Source organism: Sceloporus undulatus, chromosome 3 (genome assembly GCF_019175285.1).
Source record: "Sceloporus undulatus isolate JIND9_A2432 ecotype Alabama chromosome 3, SceUnd_v1.1, whole genome shotgun sequence".
In the NCBI taxonomy this organism is placed as follows: domain Eukaryota; kingdom Metazoa; phylum Chordata; class Lepidosauria; order Squamata; family Phrynosomatidae; genus Sceloporus; species Sceloporus undulatus.
In genome coordinates, this window is record NC_056524.1 from 109863224 (window position 1) to 109881049 (window position 17826).

A 17826-nucleotide genomic window follows, 5' to 3' on the forward strand; every position below is an offset into this window, starting at 1 on the left:
GCCCAAAGACCATTCCAATCTGGAGAAAGATTGGGAGGCCACACCTCACCTGTAGCTTTCAAATTGTGCCTGAATCAGATCAACTACTTGGTCTAATGTGAACTGCCGAAGTAAGGAAGGGTGCATTCACACTAGTGTTTTTGTGTTGAGTGATCTGGGATATTCAATGATGCAATACAAATCACCATTCCCACTATTTACTCCAATCACATCTCTCCATGGCAATTTAACCCTGTTGATGTTCCCCCACTGTAGAGGAGACACCGGAGCTCACATGGGCATGGTCGTGGAGGGCTCTGGTGGCTTTAAAACCTGCCTTCCCTCCTTGCCAAATACCCCCACTGGAGAGGAGATACTGGAGGACATTAGGGCAGCATTTTTCTGGAGGGCTATGACTGGATTTGCCTCCCTCCCAGTAACATCAGGACTAAGAAGACTCAGAGGGGAATGGCCTGTTCAAGTTTTGTATGCTATTTGTAATGGTTGTGTTATTTTGCCTGCCAGTTGGAGAGCTGGTGATTGTTTTTATTGTTGTTATGTTATGCTTTGGACTATCCTGCTATGTTATGCATTTGTAAAAATGTATAATTATTCAAATGTTATTGTGCTTCATTATTCTTTAATGCTGAAGGTTATGATTGGGAGGAGGTGGGAGTAAGGGATTTATTTTAAAATGTGATTTATTGTAATTTGCATTTCACTGTCATTTCTGCTTTTGCAATCACCTTGATTCCTTTGGGAGAAAAGGCGCAGGAATATAAATTATTGTTGTTGTTATTATTATATTATTATTATTATTATATTATATATGTTCACATTACCATTTGTATCAATTTAAAATACAGCCGACATTTCAATCATTCTCAGGATTTTTTAAAAACTGCCTCAAATGATGCACATCTATGTCACACTGTTTGGGTGAATCCCACCCCCCACCCCCGCAGCCTTGGAGGATGGCAATGGCAAGCCCCTCTGAACAGCCCTTGCCAAGAATCTCCCTCGATAGGTTCGCTTTGGGGGGATTTAACACTCTCTCAGCCTCAAAGGATAGTAATGGCAAGCCACTCTGAAAACCCTTGCCAGAATAACCCTCAAGGTGTTGCCTTGGGGGGAGTCACACTGTCTCAGCCAGGAAACCCCTAGTGGTGAAATGTGGGTATAAAAGACAATATAATATGTGTGCGAGAGCCTTGTTTGCACGAGCTTGGGAGCAGAGTCTGTTGTGGTTTTTAATATATATAAAATATTCGGTCATGACCAGCAGCGTTGTGGTTTATTTCTTGGGAAAGAGGGGGAAATGACCCCTAACACTGATCAATCACATCATGCACATCTTTGTCATACCAATAATGTCAGTATTTAAAGGTACTCTCACTGCAGCTATGCAGTAGCAAAGATGTGCATAAGAATGTTTATTTATTATCTTAAAGTACACCATCTATGATATGTTCCCAGGAGAACCCCCTCCCTAGTCTTCGGCTGGCAGGGAAAGAGAGCAAAGGGGTGAGCACATAACCCATCCCTTCCTGTGCTCCAAATTGAATTGACAGAGTGTTCCATTGGCGTCTGGTTAAAAAAAAGACCGGTTCTTTTGAAAAGTACACGCTAAACATCCCTGGTTCCAATAGAACCCAGTTAAATGGGGGGGTTGCCAGCCTCCCCCCCCCCAAACTGCACTAAGTCTGCTTGGTGCCATAGTGAACAACCTTGAAATAACCAGTTCCCACATCAGGTTATTTGTAATGTGAACAGGTCCCCAGTTTGGCACTGCTTTAACTGCCATGGCTCAGTGCTATGGAATTCTGGGATTTGTAGTTTTGTGAGACATCTGGCCTTCTCTATTAGAGAGTTCTGGTGCCAGAAGAAACTACAAATCCCAGGAATCTATGTACTGACTATGACAGTTAAAGTGATGTCAAACTGCATTCTTTCTGCAGTGCAGATTAAATCATGAGCTATATTTATGTATTAAAACATCTCCTGGTCTGAACCTGGCAGCCCATAAAAGCAGATGCTAGATGTGGTGAAGAGGTTTGTCCAGCTTCATTCAGGATGCAAGAAAGATGTACTACCCCTTCCACCACTGAGCAAGCCTGACACAAGGACTTGTGACAGGGCCATGCTTCTGATTGTTGCAGGCTCACAATGGTGTATGTGTGTGTGTGTGTGTGTGTAAATGTCATTTGGCTTGAGCCCACTCAGAAGCTGAACAGACCTTCTTCCCTTTTTTTCCCCCGAACCGAACCCTGTCTATTCAAACAAAACCAAAGCAAAACAATACCCTGTGAACAGAAATGGAAATATGATGATTATTCAAATATGGACAGTCATGCCGTATTGTTTCTTTTTTCCTAATTTTCTGAAAAAAAACAAACAGTTGCTGTGCAAAGTGGGAACAGGGAATGTAAATCCATAGCATTATCTCGCCTCCCTCCCATGACATGGTTGACAAAGCTGACTGTACTGATAACACAGAGCCATATAGCAACCATTTCTCTGTGTGGATTGCCTTCATTGACCTGGATATTTTGAGAATGGACTGGTTAGCTTAGATGCTTTCCATGTTGTGATTAATGTTCATCAGAAAAGCTCAAGCCAGTCCTATGATTAAAAAAATGTAACACAGAAAGATTTATATATGCCAAAAAACAGATTTCTACTGAAAAAAATACAGAGGGGGTTTTGTGTGGTGTGGGGGGTGGGGGGGTGGGTTGGGGTGGTTTTTGTTTTTGTGGGTGGGTGGGGGGTTGGGTGGGTTTGTTTTTGTTTTTGGGGGGGTGGGTCGGTTGTGTGGGGTTTGGGGGGGGTTTTGGGTGTGTGTGTTTTGGGTGTTGGTGTGGGTTTGGGTTTTGTGGTGGTTTGTGGGGTGGGTTTGTTTTTGGGTCGTTGGTTGGGGGGGGTGTGGGTGGGTGTGGGGTTTGGGGGGGTTTTGTGTGTTGGGGGTTGTGTGGTATTGTTTGTGTTTTTGTGGTGGGTGTGTGGGGTTGTTTGGGCTTGGGGTGGGTTGTTGTGTTTGGGTTTGGTGTGGTGTGGTTGTGGGTGGGTTTGTGGTGGGCGGGGGTTGTTTGTGGTGGTGGGTTTGGGGTGGGTGGTGGTGGTTGGTGTGGGGTTTTGTTGGTGTGTGGGTCGGGGTTTTGGTGTTGTTTGGGTTTTTGGGTGGTGGGTATGGTGGGGGGGGGTTGGTGGGGGTGACACCCCCAACCCACTCCACCCCACCCCCAATAACAACACACCAAAAAACCCCACCCACCCACCACACCTCGACCCCACCAACACCCAACACCCCCAACCCACACCCCCCCACACCCCCCCAAACAAACAAAACGCCCACCCACCACCCCACCACCCCCCACCCACCAACCCCACCCCAACCCCCCCCCACACACAACCCCCAAACGAAACCAAACCACCCCCACCAAACACAACCCCCCCCAACCCCAACACACCAACACCCACCCCACACCCCTCCCAAAAACCCCCACTCCCCAACCCACCCCACCAACCCTAACCCCCAAAAACCCACCCCCACACCACAACCCCCTCAATAACACAACAAACAAACAATAACCCCAATCACCAACAACCCACCCCACAAACACAAACCCCAACCAACCCAACCCCACCCCAAACCACACCCCAACACAACACACACCACAACCCCCCCAAAACCCCACCACCAACCCACCCACACACACCCACCACCCCCACACCAACCACCCACCACCAACAACAACACACCCACTCCCACACAAAGGTTTTAATAAATAAAATGCTATGCAGAAAACTCCTCCTGAATTCTCTCATATCTAACTTTAATCCACAAAGCTACATGAGTATAAATCTTTCCCACTTTGTTATCATAGGAATGACAATCTGGAGCAAACCCATGCCACAAAAAACCATAATGTAGGATGACACCTGAATGTCACTAAGATTCATAACACAGAAGAGATTTTTTTTAGATTCTTTATGTTCTTTTAGGGGACCAAACCTACACATAATGAATGTGTATGAATTAGATTTTTCTAGTTTTATTTCAGTGTACCTCTTCTACTATGTGGTCATAATATTGGCTGCTATCTCCCTGAAGATGCATGGACATAATATGTTACATGTACAGTTCCATGCTGTTTTTGCCTCTAAAGGCAGTTTCAAAAGCTCAAGTCCATTCCCACATCTGCAGAACTTTAGCAATCAATGTGCATCCTGTCTCACCCCCTCCCTCCCGTCATACAGGAAACAGCTTGGGTAGATGCTTGAACATTGCAGGAAGAGGTAGTGATACTTCCTTGTACAATGTCCAAAAAAAGCATATATTGCATGTGTGGCTTTCAAGCATCAATTGGATTTCAGTCACCTATACTTCTGGTGCCAACTTATTTCAAAATATGTGTGCATGCAATTTAGGATGATTTCCTATTGATTTTCTATTTTAATTCAAAAAACGATCACAAAATTCTGAGGACTGGTTCAGAATTCTTGTCAAATGTTCCACATGCTCCCCCATTTGCCATCAGCTTGAATTTTGTTTGCTTCCATTTTTAATTTTGAAACTTTCAAAAGAAAAGCATTAAAACATAAAATAAGTACGAGATTTTGAAATGTCAGGGAAAAGCCATGGGAAAGATATAGCTACTGACATTTACCCGACAAACAGAGTGATTTTATGATTACTACATGTGATCAAGTCATTGAACAATCATTATGCTGGGACAAAAATAACACTGTATCAAGAGATTCATATTAACAAAAGATATGATATGAAGTCACTGGGGTAAAAAACTCAACCAGGGTTGAATTGCTGGCATTGTACAAATCTATTGTTGCATACCCACCCACTTTGCCTTAGATCTAAGTTCCCAACCCTCTGTTAATCACAAGAACGTAGCAATGTTTTGCTTTAACACAGAGAACACAAAAAACCCATGGAGTTAAAATATATCATATCCAAATGTACATACAGTATTTATAATACTAATGAAAAGCAAGACAAAAAACAAAAATAAAATTGACCATCATTAAATAATTCCATATCTAATAAGGGAAAGCCAAACATTAACAGGTGTAGTTGTCAGTGTTATTTGCCACAGAAATTTTAGGTTAACTTTGCTTAATTGTTATAACCATTAATTGTGATCCTGGCCACTTGGAGGATATGACATTTATCAACAATCTTTCTTCAACGGTACAGGCATCTCTCTTATCTGGCAGCAAACATACAAAAGATAAGTCTTTTTGGTCACTTCTTCAAGGGCACCATCAAAGATATTCATTTTCTTTGCTCTCTTACAATCTCTTGCTCTTGCTTGTCCTGCTAGATTGCCACTCCAGCTTCTACAACAAATCTACTCTTACATCACTTTCTTTCCTCCATCTTTTGTTAAAAGGAGGTGATACTGTGGTTCAGTGCGTGAAACTATAAGTAGAAATTCAGGGTGGGTAAACTATTTTAATGATGATTGGGAACCTTGGATAGCCATAAAAAGGCAGTCGTATAGGCAGATGGATATTATTACAGAATTTCTTAAGGCTACAAGTCCCATTTTAATGCAGCTGTCAAGGCTGAGGTATGGCCAGCACATCAAAGTTTACAATTACTGTTCTTAAACAAAACACAGGGCCAAACAAAGTACAGTCAGCCCTTTTCCCACAGATTTTTTTATACATGGATTCAAGCATCCACAGTTTGAAAATGAAAAGAGTATAAATTGTAATATCAACCTTCCTTTCCATTTTTTATAAGGGACACCATTTTGCTATGTCATTATTTAATGGGGACTTAAGCATCCACGGATTTTGTTATCCACGGAGGATCTTGGAACCAAACCCCACAATATAACAGGGCTCCACTGTATTTATGGGCTAAGATTAAGAACTGATAAATTTGATACAATCCTGTATAATATACTAAAATAATATTCTGTTAAAGAAATATTTACACTAAAATGAAAGGAAATATATTATTTTGTATTATGGGTAAGGACTGGAAAGAAAAAGAAAAGAACAAATTACTGAATAACAGAGATATTCATGAATGAGATGTGAGGAAGTTCTATTATCTGTTATGATTATGTGTTAGATATATTGTGTAAATTATGTGAATATGTAAAATGTTTTGAGTGAATTTGTCGTAATTGTTAAAATATTTTTCTGTTTTAAAAAAATAAAACAAAAAATTAAAAAGAAAAGAAAAAGGTTGTGATATCAGCCCGAAATCTAGTGGGTAAACGAGGTTGCACACATCAGGCTGTGGTAGGTCTGTTGACATTTGTGCAGCTCATGCAATGAGGCATCCAGGACTTCCTTGTGGAAGCTGTAATGCCAAGTGTAGTAATCCCTCAGTATTAAACTGATGGGGCTTTCCATTCTGCCAGTGTTCAGCATCTTTGTGGCCCTGTGTGTGATGACAATATGAGTTGTGGCCATTCTATGAATTAATTTTGGGAACATCAGCAGCTAATGCCTACTGAAACATTTACTGGATATCAAATTTATTTATTTTTATTTATTTACCATCCTAAAGCAAATGTCTCCGGGTAGTAGATACAGAGACTAACACATTAAACAAGCTAAAACAATTTAAGCAGTTTAAACGAATGTAAAACTGGTTACAACAATTAAGACAAATTAAAACAGTTCATAAATTAAAACTGTCTCACGTCCGGGAAAGCAGCCAAAGGGCTGATAAAGCAGCTAGTTATCAACCAACACCCCCTCCCAGCACAGCCAAGTCCATGTAGCTACACAGTCCTGGAGGTTGCAGTAGCTTTGCCAAAAGGTTTACCAGAAGAATTGTCAGACGGTCCGAGGTTCAGGGTACAGATAGGCAGGTAGATAAAGCAGTCCAAGGTCAAGTTTCCGGGTAGTCAAGACAAGAAGCCAAGGAGCCAGAGACAGAGTCTTTCCTCTAAAAGAGTCAGATATCCACTGGCAAAGAACCACACATGCTCCAGGTGCTTAAGAAGGCAAGGAGCTGGCCTTCAGCTGTGCCTGATTACGAAGACGTTTCTGATAAGCCTCCGAGATCTTCGAAGGCCCTCTCTTTCTGCTCGACGCTCATTGAAGGTAGCACGCTGCCCAGATCCTCCTCCATGTCCACAGCCTCGGCACCAGGCACTTGACTGCTGAACCTCTGGGGGCCATAGACTCTGCTGCCCAGCAGAACTAGGGCCAGCCTCTGGCTCCTCCATTACAGGTTCAAGCCCCTGGGGCTCTGGCTCCTCCATTATGTTCAGATCCCAGAGGCTCTAGCTCATCCTCTGAGTCCTCCAAGCCCATCTTCCAGGCTGGGCATGACACTCACTCCAGATGTAAATCTTCAGGGAAATGTTAGTTTTAATTGCTATTATTAAGCATGTGTTCCCTTTTTATTATAGTTTATGCACTGCACTGAAGAAAAAAGCGAATGTACTTAGTAAATTACGCAGGAACTTATTCAGACTGCTGGTCAGTCTAGCCCAGTTTTTGTCTACACCGACTGGAAGATACTCCCCAGATCCATACAAGTTCCTTCTTCACTATACTAAGATGTAGTTTTTGTTGTTAATTGGTGTCAAGTCAACTTCAACTTATGGCAGCCTCCATGATGAGAGACCTCCAAGTCAACATGTTATCATGTTGACCCTGCTTGAGCATACTCAAGGCTGTGGTTTCTTTCATTGAGTCTATTCATCTGGATGGGTCTTCCTCTTCCAACTGCCTACTATCTTGCCAAGCACTATTGTCTTTTCTCGTGAGGCATGTCTTCTCACAATATTTCCAAAGTGTGACAGCCACAGCTTGTTTTCTTGGTTTCTCAGGGAGGGTCTCATGCTTGATTTGTTTAACCCATTTATTTATCTTTTTTGTTGTCCATGGTTCTGTAGACTTCCCTTTAGTACCACATTTCAACTGAGATAATTCTTATTAGGGTTTTTTTCCCCACTGTCCCAGCTTTCATACATAGAAACTGGGAACGTAATGGCATGGACAAACCTGACTTTGTTATTCAGTGATATATTTTTACACTTGAAGAGCTTGTCTTGTTCCTTCTTATCTGACTAGGGATTGCATATGGGAACTTTGGCCTAAGGATGTGATCTGCCACTGAAATAAGACTGCAGCTGTGTTTTTAATCCTTTATTGTTATTATTATTATTATTCATTTTATTTATTAGTATTTGTTTCAGATCCTGATTAAAATTAGACATTTTAAAAAAATGCACCCACCATCCAGCTCTGCATTTGAACAGATTCTAGATAATTCTACTTTTATAAGTTCTACTCTTATAAGAGGACACAAACACAGTTCAGACAAAATGAAACACAATAAAATAAAAGACAAAGAATAAAAGCCAAGCCTGTACCAGGAGTTGTTTAAAATTTCATTGATTTCACAAAAAATCAATGGCTCATGATGTCTTTATAAAGTATTTTTCCATAACTGCAGTACCTTGACCTTTGTGAGAGAAATACAAAGAAACCTTTACTCTGTTTAAAATTCCTTCTGTATAAAATATTTAATGTTGTAAGGGACTTTCTTCTTCTTTATTAACTTAAACAAGACTCCCCTCTGTGGCCCAGTAAGCAATGTGAGAAAATTTAGAACAGTTTCTCTGTACAGGGGAAACTCTTCCTAGAATGGAGATAATAAACATGCATCCCATGGTACGACTCCAGTTTATGAAACAACTTTAAGTGGTCTTATTTATCATGGATCTGAAGATTTTAGTCATGGTGCACTGAAAAGTTCTGCTTACAAGATTTCAGGCTGAGGTTGTAGATAGATTGTGGACATTTGAGCTGAGAGCTACCACGTGTGTGTTAGATCCTTGCCTTTCTTGGGCTGTTAGACCAGCCAAGTGTGTAGAGAGAATGGTTAGTGGCTCACTAAAACCAAAGTGTTCCAACATGTCTAAAGAAGCCATTATTGCAAAAACTCTCCCTGGGTCCCATTGTACTGGGCAACTACCAGCCATACAAAAACCCATTTTGTGGCAAGGTAATGGGATGTTATAATTTCCCAGCTCCATGTGGGCACTCCTGGTTGAAATAGATTATTTAGATCCACTTCAGTCTGACTGTAGAACAGAGACAGCTTTGGCCACCTCTTACTGAACAACCTATGTCAGGAACTGGATAGGCAGATTGTATCCCTGTTCTGTTCGATCCCTCAGATGATTTTGAAACTGACAGCCATGGTAATCTTCTAGCCTGCCCTTGCTGGGATATGACTTGGAGTCACAGTCCTACAATAATTGTGGTCCTTCTTGGCAGGGTAAGCCCAGATCATGCTGGCAGAATCCCTGATCTGGGTTCAGTTTTGTGTCTCCTGCTATTTAACAGATATATGAAACCTCTAAGAGGTAGGAAAGGTTTAGGGTTCTAGTATCATCTTAATGCAGATAACAACCAGGTAATTTGAAGGAGGCTGTGTCAATTCTAAACCAGTGTCTGGATGAGAGCCAACAAATAGTTCAGACAAGACAGAGGTGCTTCTGGCCAATCAAAAGGTAGGTGAGGAAAAAGAGAACGTACAGGACCCTTCAGTGTCATGCCTTCTCCGCTGGAAAGTGGTCCAGGTTAGCTTGGCATTGTTTGCTGGCAATGGTGCATGAAGACAAAGAAAATGACTACCAGTAATGTTCAGATTGGGAAGTCAGTTCCAGAAGTCCATGCCACAGCAGTGGAGGATGGAACTATCAAAGGAATTAAAGTTGTAAGACTGCAAAGGAAAATATGTGGTACTATTATTTTACCTGGTGGACTTCATCTTTGGGTTCCCTTTGGGGATTATATCTTTCAGCAATTGAGCTGAGGAGTTCCAGAAGACCAGTTGTGAGCTTATGGCTGCCTCTGTTGACTCTTCACCCACTTGGCCCGGATCAATACACACAAACAAAAAGATGGGAGCTTTGGTTCCACAAACATCCCACTTGTGCCCCACAATGTGTATAAGAACTTTGAGGTGCTGAAGGAGGATGAGGGCATTACACACAGAGGCTTGTTAATAATTGATGACAAAGGCATCATGCAGCAGATCACCGTCAGTGACCTTCCTATGGGGCATTCTGTGGATGAGACATTGTACCTGGTGCAAGCCTTCCAGTTCACAGAGCAGCATGGTGAAGTGTGCTTGTACCTGGTGCAAGCCTTCCAGTTCACAGAGCAGCATGGTGAAGTGTGCCCAGCTGGCTGGCAATCTGGTGGTGACACCATCATTTCCACTGTGAAGGACACCAAGATCATCTTTGCTAATAAACAGTAGGCAGCTTCACATGGTGCTACTGAAGGAATTTGGTCAAATGTGATGGGATTATTCATACAGAATCTCCATTTTAGTTCTGGAAGAGTTGGGCTATAAAAGTCTCATGCACCAAGTAGTCATCTGTAGAACTAGCCTGAATGTAAGTTTGTATAGGACATCTGTTTGGTAATGCGTAAAAAAAAAAGTGGTGCTTCAATTTTTTTTTTTAAAAAGAGCATGTATGTGATGGGGTTACATTCTCATCAAAGAAGAGGTTTACAGTTTGGGTGCATTCTTGGATTCAATCCACATGCTTGAAGCTCAGATTTCTACAGTGGCCAGTAGTGTATTAGCACTACTGAAGCTTCTGTTCCAGAGAGCTGCAACCGGGCAAACTGAGTTCTGGGTAATCTGGAAGACTGTGTTCTCCCATAATAGAATGCAAGGATGTTAATTTCTAGAGATTTCTTCTCTCTGCCCTACCACACCCGTAAGTGCATTTTGTGATAACATGGGAAAGAGACTTCATAGTGGGTGTTCCCAGGCCCTGAGGCTGAATTGATCCTTTTCTTGTTACCATTCTACTGGCAGGTGAGGACTTTCTGATTTTTACAGGCCTTTCAGTTTGTTACAGGACTAGGGAAAGTGTATACCAAAAGCCACGGGAATCATCCAGTTCCCTATTTTGTGGCCCCTATCCTCACCGAAGTGCCCACATTTAAAAAAAAATTCTGAGCCAATTTCAATGTGATTTATTTCATCAGAAAACAGCTCTCAAACACCCCAAACCCACCAATGTCACTTGCATAAGTCCTAAAATCCACCAAAATGGCAAAAAGAATAACAAACAACAGTATGTAATTTTACTTTAGTTTTTGTAAGGTGCTTTGAGTCCCAGCCCTGGGGAAATGCATGATTAATAACAATAAGAATAAAATGGCTGGTATATTGTTAGGCCATTAAGATGTCATGAGCTAGACTTACAACCTCACAATTGTTTTGTATTCACATTGACAATCATGGCAACACTGCCACATAAATGCTCCTAAAATCAACTTTAAAAGCCAGCTAAGGCAACCATAGCAGTCTCAACTCCATATGCTACTCTGAAGCTGATTTTAAATGGGCTAAGGAAGTGTGTGTCAGCCAAAATGCCATGAAATTGGAAGGCCTTTCAATCATCTTGCCCCAAAAAAGGAAAATTAGAAACTGGTCTATAATTGTTAATTATAAAAATAATCATATAATTATATAATTATTATAATTATTTAAATTGTATATTATAGTGGATCCAGGCCGGTCTTTTTCAAAAGTGGTCAAACTACTGTTTCTTTTGAACAAGATGAAAAGTTCCCCTCCCTGATAGATGGTAAATAATAAGTTTATTTGAAATTTAATTGCATCTCCTTAATGAATGACCAGCCAAGATAAATTGTTTTCCTTACTTGCCCCAGCAACTTGTCCACATCAGCATAATACACCGACTGAAATTGATCCAAAGTAATCCCATACATTGAATTGCTGGACATCCCATTATCAACTTCCATTCCAATGATGGTACAGTGCACCCGCGTTATATGCGGCTTTCAGCATATGCTGAAAGCCACATAGGGAGGAAGGGGCGGTGCATCCCATTGGGATGAATGGGGCATATGTCCATGGTGCATGCGCGCCGCTGCACCGCTGCACCACCACGCCACCGCATGCACGAGCCCCATTCATTTAAATGGGGCTCGAGCATAGGCATTTTTTGTTTTATGCGGGGGAGTCCGGAACAGACCCCTCACGTAAAAAAAGGGTACAGTGTATTTAAGTTGACTCTTATGCAAAATATTTCATCCATGAAATGGTTAAAAGCATTAACAACATCACAACAAGCTAATGAAGACTAAGATTAGACTGGGGGGGGGGGAGGGGAGGTACCTGAGTTTGACCTCTCACCACCATGAATAGCTCAGATGGATGTGAATTTGCAGATGCAATATGCATAGAGGGGAAAAAACCCTTCACTATTTGTATTGTCACAATATAGCAATAAAAACAGTTGCATAAATGTCAGATTTTCTGCCATCTGCACTCTAGTCATCGTCCTTCTTAGTTCAGCTCCCCAAGAGTCTGTGTATACCTAGGAGCCTAGTGGGAGAGGATGTTTGGGATTGACCATGTTAGTAGTCCTGGGACCTTATCACACTATGTAAATCCCACTCAGAAATGGGATTTTAGAAGTAGGAAAAGCCTGCAAATGTGGGAGGTTTTTCACACATGGAACTAATGCGAAAATAAAACATAAAGGGGACAAAAACGACACATTTTTACTTTCGGGAAGTTCCAAAAGTGTCATTTTTGTCCCTTTTATGTTCACTTTATTTTTGTGTTAGTTCTGTTTTTCAGAAATGTCATGTGAGAAACCTCCAACATTTGCAGGGTTTTTTTCTACTTTAAATCTACTTTAAATTCCATTTCTGAGTGGAATTCGTCTAGTATGATAAGGTCCCTGGTTAGACTGTGATTCCACTTATTGACCAGGCTTTCAACAGGATCATTTGTGATACCAGCCATAAAACCCTTTACAGCCACTTTGAATCTCAGGGAATCCAATGCCTTTCAAGGCAGAACATTTTCATAGGTCCTCCACACCTGCAAGGATAGGTTGTAGCTGACCATAAAACGATCTGGTCAGGTTGGAGCACAGCTATTCCATGCCCTTGCCCACTTTTCCTCATCTACTTGTTAACAAAGTACCTGGCTGGGAAAGCCTGAGCCTATATCAGGCCAATATCATCCCCCAGCCAAGTTTTTCTGAAGTATGCCAGGTGAGCTTCCTCATCTTTCAGGAGATCACAGATTATATGCATTTTATTTTTAAGTGACCTGGCATTACATAAGAGCAAGGCAAGGTTTTTTGGGTGGCCTGTCTCACTCTCCAAGTTCCCAGGATTGGCAGGGTGACTGAAAGGTGAGATAGATATTAAATCTCTCTCACACACCTCTCCCCCTATAAAGACATGTGACTGTGCCAGTACCATACCTCCTTCTGCCCCATACAACTCATGTTGCTGACCCAGTTTCCCTATTCATTCTCTTTTAAAACCAAACAAGACAATACACCCCACTGGTCAATGAGTGTGGGTCCAGTCACTGGACTGATTGGTTGGCTTGTCCAGCACAGCCCTACTCTTACTAGGGTGATGCCCTATAGCCAACTAGATGGTTTTGGTTTGTTCTCTCACTACTCTCCTGTCTTTCAGCTAATGCTCTCACTACCAGCTGGCCATGAGTCCTGCAACAGTTGGTACCCACCCAAATGAACCGACAGAAATTTTACAAAACAGGCACACAACAATGAAGTAAAGTGAAATATACTCTCCACCTGCTTCCTCAAATCCCTCAAATCCTTCTTATCAGTTAAAAAAGAGAGACGTACTTCCTATCCATTCTTAGGCAGAGTGATCGGCCTGGGCTTTAGTCCTGGACATCACTCCACGCCGCTCCACTCCACTCCACTCCACTCCACTCCACTCCAGAAGCAGCTTCTCCAAAGGGGAGAAGTGTACCTGACCTGCCATACAGGCAATCTCTTATATCTCCTGTCAAGGTAGGAAAACAGGGGGGAGGGGGGCTATCCTGGTTAGCCAGGAGATTTGGTCCTGGTTCTACAGGTGAATAGCTGTTTCTCCCTCAGCAGGAAGGTAGCAGCGCTCCCAGAGAGATGGCAGCAGCAGAGATGGGATTGTTCTCTCTTCTTGGTATGCTTGATATGAAGTCTACAGTGTGGGTGGCTGTTTAAGTATTGGCATACACATCCAGCTCTCTATCTGGAAGGTTGTGTGGTCCATAGGAATTGATTCTCCTTCATACAGAAGGTGCAGAGAGGATGGTGGGAGTATTTCATTGGGAATCTTCCCACCATAGAGATGATGATTTTACCTATAAGTAAAATGTGAGGGGGGAAAAGTCATTTGGAAGGAGCAAGTCCATGGATTCTTCTCATCACCTCTCTCAATACTGGCTACTAGAAATTGGCAAAATACTCACAGTCTACTTACATGTCCATCTAAAACAGCGGTTCTCAACCTATGGGTCATGACCCCTTAGGGGGTCGAATGACCCTTTTACAGGGGTCGCCTAAGACCATTAGAAAGAACATACAGTTGTCCCTCCAGATTTGTGGCTTTGGGATTTCCGGATTTAATTCTTCCCGAGTCACTCACTATGTGTGTGTGCAGTCCTCACCTTCTGTCCCTCCCAGGCTTTTCCCCTGTGAGTGACAGAAAAGCCGAGGATGGAGAGGTGCGGGCACACAGCTATGGACTCAGGAATAATACAGCTCTCTGTAGTTGCTGGCACACCCTCCTTCCTTCCCTCCCAAGGCATGAGAGGGGTCTCCGGACCCCTCTCAAACCTTAGGAAAGAAGGAAGAAGAGCCAGACCACCCTCCTTCCTTTCCTCCCAAGGCATGAGGGTGGTCTCAGCCTCTTAAGCCTTGGGAAAGAAGGAGGCAGAAGCCAACTCACATTGGCCAGCCCTTCTAGCACCTCAGACAGCTTGCTAGAGCTGTCTAAGGCTTTGGAAGGGAGACACTTGTACACACTATTCCCCATCCCCATTATTTTCAATTTTTCATATTCATAAGGGTCCTCCACCCCTAACCCCTGTGAATCTGGAAGGATAACTGTATTTTTAATTACATTTAAGAAGTAGCAGCAAAGATAATTTTATGGTTGGAGGTCACCACAACATGAGAAATTGTATTAAAGGGCATTGGGAAGGTTGAGAACCACTGGTTTAAAAGAATGTCTGTCATGTCTTTTAAATTTCATCTAATACCTAACTTTCTTTACTCCATCTTTGCTCAGTAATGCTCCTTTTAAATGCCTATTAGATTTCATCTAACAGAATCTGTCCATCTAAAAGAGAGGGCTATTGAGCAAAGCTGGAGTCTAGAAAGTTAGCTATTAGAATAGAGATAAAACAAACAGAGAAAAGGCTATAGCAAAGCCAGACAAATTCCATGGAAGTGGAACTTCTTTTTACATTGTGCAAGTGCTTTGGGGCTGCATGGCATAAGGAAAAGTGATTGAATTTTCAAATAAAAAATACATTAAAAGTAAAATAGAATATATTTTAATCTGTTTTATAGATCAGTATAATAGTAGATAGATAGGCTAGATAGAAAGATTAGATAAATTAGATAAACACATTTATTGATCTATAAAATAGAACACACACATACATTTACAGATTAACAAATTAGTATTAACAAATCCCCCCCCCCCCCACACACACACATTTGATTAATTACTATTTGGCAATAGTAATTTCACAGTAAATTAATTAGCAAATAAAATTTCTCCTTATTCATTGTTAGCGTACGAAATCACCCATGCATATTTGATTAGTACTATATGTTTATATAAATGAACCTTAAATGTAGATACACTGAAAGCCGAGATGGAAGAAGCGCCACCGCACAACAGAAGAAGCGTGCCACACCACCGCACCGCCGTGAGCACAAGCTCCATTACTTCTGATGGGGCTAAACCATACGTGGAATTTCTCTTATGCAGAGGGATCCAGAACGAATCCCCCATGTAAGAGAAGGGACCACTGTATTTTATATACCATATATACATGACAGTAAGTCGACCTCGTGGATAAGTCAAGGTCATGTTTTGGAAAAAAATATGGATTTTGATATTATCTGTGGATGTTGAGGGTAAAACATAGGGGCATGCTAAAATTAATAAAGAATGAAGCAGAGGAAACAATGCCAAAGAACTTACAAAATTCCAGCAGGTATAACTGTTTGTGCTCACCATGAAAGGTGGATGAATGAGAGAGTTGAGGAGGGGGCAGCAATGCTTTGAGGATAGATTATGGTCTTGTCATTCACCAGGGGATGTTTTCTTTTCTAAAAAAGAGTTAAAGTACAGTATAACATTGCCCCTTGGATAAGTCGACTCAGGGTTTTTGGGGTCAATTTTTGACTAAAATTTCTAGACTTATACATGAGTATGTACAGTAAATTTTAGCCAAATATACACAACACTACATTTAAATAGATAATGTACATTTTCATGAACCTTAAATATACTAATTAAATGACTGTTGATATTGATCATCCCACTTACTATGGCACATTCTGTTACTTTTCCAATTGAATGTATTGCATTCAGTGATTTCAATTTTTGATAGAAGGTTCTGTGTGCTGGAGATGGGTTGAGAGGGTTCAGGAAAGGGCTTGAAGGCCACATAATGGTTCATGAGCCATTATCGGGACAAGCCTTACTTGCCTAGTACTGACTGCTACACAAAAAGATGCACCATCATTTCCTGGTTGTGTTGGCAAATCTATTTATTTACTTGATTGATTGATTTAATTTGATTTATAGCCAGCCTTTCTCCAAATATTGGATCCAAAAGAGCTCATATTACCAATCTGGTATTGGAACCTTGACTACAGAGATTCAATTTATTCCAAGAAGTTCTGCTTTCTGGATGTAGGTTTCACAAATGGCAAAATGAAAGTGACAGGGATGAGAAAACTATGAGCCTCTCAGTATTGATAAGTGAAAACTCATGCCTAACCTAACCATGCTAGAACTGATGAGGGGTGGAGACAGCAAGCATAAGCCCCGCCATTCCTTCTACATGGCATTATCATATGGGGTGTCAGCTGTATCCTTATTGCAAATACTATCAAGCTTACACTTTTTCTGCCTAGGATAAAGAATGCTTTATCTCTCTTGATGACATTTCCCCTCTTATTTAGAACTCAGATCAAACTGAGCACTCCGTCTTTCTTTCTTTCTTTCTTTCTTTCTTTCTTTCTTTCTTTCTCTCCTTCTTTGCTTATATTTTATGGCACATGATCTAATCAAAATATTTTGAGTTTCCCTATCTTGGGCATCTTTACACTTCAGTGCTCATAGTTAGACAGTTGTCAACGTATCTCACTTTGCTGTTTGGGCTGCTCCTGCTTTTCTGCTTTTCTGGTGTATTCACCTTGATACATTGTTCCTACTTGCTTTGTGTCTCTGTGCAGCTGTAATTCTTCAGACCACCCACATTGATTTTAAGCGAGACTCCCTGGCACCCACTGCTCATGGGTTGGGCAATCCAGCAATTTGCTTGAATAATCGCAAATGTATTAACCAGTCAATAAGGTGACATATTTCAAACAATTTATCTATTTTTAAAACAATAATAATCATGAACCCACTTGTGTATAAGGCCATGGTTCTTCCCCCCCCCCTCATTTGCCTAAAGGTTTGAATCTTGTTAAGGTCTTCTGCCTAGTGAAAGTTTGATTTTGCACACCGTTTGATATTGTAATGACTAGCATTGTGTACTGGGAAGATCTGTGTTGTCTGTATCTAATTGCATTCCATCCATTCCTACCCTTTGCTACTGAATTCTTTCAGAAACATATAGCTGATTACTATCTGACTGTAGCATGGTTGCAGTGATTCCCTAAATGAGAAATGAATAGGGCACATAAATGCTTCATCTGTGATCCTTATAACTGTGAGGTGATACATTCTTCTCCCCCCACCCCCAGTGTTTGCATATTGATAATGGATATCCAGAGAAGGGAAGCC

The 17826-nt window shown here is 41.5% G+C and overlaps 1 pseudogene; it reads left to right on the forward strand.

Annotated features, from left to right (window-relative positions):
• Positions 1-9607: 9607 nt before the first annotated feature.
• Positions 9608-10246, forward strand: LOC121926549 (annotated as a pseudogene).
• The last annotated feature ends 7580 nt before the right edge of the window (positions 10247-17826 follow it).